Source organism: Crocuta crocuta, unplaced genomic scaffold (assembly GCF_008692635.1).
Source record: "Crocuta crocuta isolate KB4526 unplaced genomic scaffold, BGI_CrCroc_1.0 scaffold7, whole genome shotgun sequence".
In the NCBI taxonomy this organism is placed as follows: domain Eukaryota; kingdom Metazoa; phylum Chordata; class Mammalia; order Carnivora; family Hyaenidae; genus Crocuta; species Crocuta crocuta.
Window position 1 is genome coordinate 11,130,783 of NW_027531904.1, and position 2,404 is coordinate 11,133,186.

General features: G+C 61.2%; 1 long non-coding RNA gene across 1 annotated transcript in view; it reads right to left on the reverse strand.

Moving 5' to 3' along the window:
- Positions 1 to 236, reverse strand: part of LOC144240078 (uncharacterized) — a 20,059-nt gene extending 19,823 nt beyond the window's left edge. The window contains exon 1 of the long non-coding RNA XR_013337559.1: positions 189 to 236. This is a non-coding gene — a long non-coding RNA (uncharacterized LOC144240078). The remainder of the gene's footprint in view (positions 1 to 188) is intronic.
- Between the last annotated feature and the right edge of the window lie 2,168 nt (positions 237 to 2,404).

Sequence of the window (2,404 nt, forward strand, 5' to 3'; positions counted from 1 at the left end):
CGCGGGGGGGGGCGGGGGGCTCCACGTGCCCTCGGCCGCCCCGCGGGACAGCCACGCTCCCGCACAGGGACTGAGCCGTGCTCTGCAAAGTAGGAGATTCCTCACATTTTCTAAAAAAACAGATTAAAATTTTAAATTACTTTAAATGTTGAAATCAATAAATAAGCCAAAGTTATCAAAGTCTTTACCCCAAAGCTCCAGCGGGTCTGAAGCAGGCCCAGCTCGCTCGGCTCCGGACTCTGCTTGTCCACCACACCCACACGCCATTNCGCGGGCCCCAGGCCAGGGCCCACCCGCCACCGGTCGGCCGGGCTGCACGTGCCGCCGCAACGGGGCCTTGACCAGACCTGGCGGGGTGGGGTTCGGGTCTAGCGGAGGGACCTCACTGCCCCCCACGGCGGGGTCCTCCCTTGACTGTTGACCTTCCACACTGACCCACGTAGAGGTTTTGGAAACCAAAACCCAGCGACATGGCCTCCATCGTAGGCACATGAACGCTGTTCCCGACTCAGGACAAACCCAAAGGGCGCGGCGCTGGGAGCGGGTCTCTAGGGACGCGGCGCGGCGGCGGCACCAGCCGCTTCGGACCCTCGGCTGCTGACTCACCCCCCGTTGTCCAGCCTGCAGCCAGCTGCTGAATCTCCCCGAGCCTGGGTACCTGGTCCCTGAAACAGACGGGGCAGCCTGACGCCCCGGACTCTTCTAGAATGAAGCGAGGAAAGGGATGGAAAGCACTTTGCTTATTAGGACCCAAGCCAGGGCCACACAGCCTCCAGCAGGTCTCATAAACTCTCTGAATCCCAGCTGCTGCTGCTGCTGCAAAGTGGGGGTCATGACAGCTACCTCACCGTGTTGCTGCGCAGACTAAATAGGTAAACGGCGTGAGGTTAAGAGCATGGCCTTGGTGGCTCGTTGGCCTGGTTTAAATCCTGACAGTGCCATTTACCGGCTCTGAGTAAGTCCCCCGGCCTCAGGCAGCCCCCCCGGCCTCACCCGCACAAAGGCCTCGGGGATCCTGACTGTCCTGCCTCCCCGGGCTGGGGGAAAGGTGAACCCAGGTGAGCCATAGAAGGCCGGACGCACAGAGAGTTGAACAGATGTGCAGCGGACATCATTAACAGGATAACACACTCACAGACAGTGACCTTGAGCCAGGAGACGCCCACCGGGTGGCAGGTATTTCTGAATGTTCCCGAAGATGCCATCCTGGTCCCCTGGGATGGCCTCCCCAGGGTCCAGTCTTACGGACCGGCTTCTGCTCCACTTGCTTCCTATAGACAAGGCGCCGATCACCCACAGGGCTCTGGCAGCCGGACACAGCCGCAGCCCCCTCACCCCTGAAGGGCCGGGGCTCAGGAACACAATGGAACCAGCCCAGGACTCAAGGAGGTGAGCACTCAGTGTTCAAGGAGTGCGGCTGTGTGGGAGGAAGGAGCCCTTGATCTGAGCTCACTGACCCCGAGCCGAGATAGGTCAGGCTCCCTGAGACCACCCTCTTGGGGAAGCTGGGTCTGTTCAGTGACCACACACCTGCTTTATTTGGCCGCTTGCTTTTCCCGGGGGAAAGCACAGCCCAGGGTGACACTCGGCCACAGTCCCGAGGTTCCAGGCCTCTGGTCCTTGACCCTGGACCAGAACACGCTGATGGTACAGACCAGAAAGCAGGTGTTTTCAAGCGGGAGGGGGACCAAGGGGACAAGGTAACTGACCGGCCGCTGACCTGTGGGGCCCACCCAGTCACCTCCTCCCAAGGACCCCACCTGTCCTTGGACAGGTATCCAGGACAGGCCCTGGCCGAGGGAGGTGTGCAATGAGACCGCACGCGGCACACAGTCAGGCTGGTCACAGCACAGTGACATCGGCCCCATTAGTGTGGGTCCCACAGGGAAGCACCAGGAAAGTCACATCTGCGCATGGTGACAGGGAGGTGTGGAAAGAGAAGGGCATCGGGGACCGTCGGCCAGGTGCAGGGGGAAGGGCTGGAAGCAATCCCATTGCAGTGGAGATGGTGCCCTTTCCTTTAATTCAAACAACACGGTCTCTAAATAACCAAATAATGCAAGCAGTGGTACTCACATCTGGGTAACTCCCACGGGCCCGATGCTGAGCTCAGCTCATCCTCACACTTCACTCAGCCCCCTGAGCATGTGACTCGGGGCGGGCCCCCCCTCCTGGGGGCAGCGAGGGTCATGAGGAGCAGTCAAGGAAACGGAGTGGGACTGAGCTCCGCTCTCCATTCCGAGGCCCTCGCAGACAGCAAGGCCAGCGAGGGGGGAAGGGGAGACCATCCCGCGGCGACACTTGACAATTTACGAGGTCACGGCTGCGCCAGGAGAGACAGCAGCCATGTGAGCCCCCAGACTCACTCCCAACCGCCTCCCCCCGCTGCCCCGCCCGATCGGGC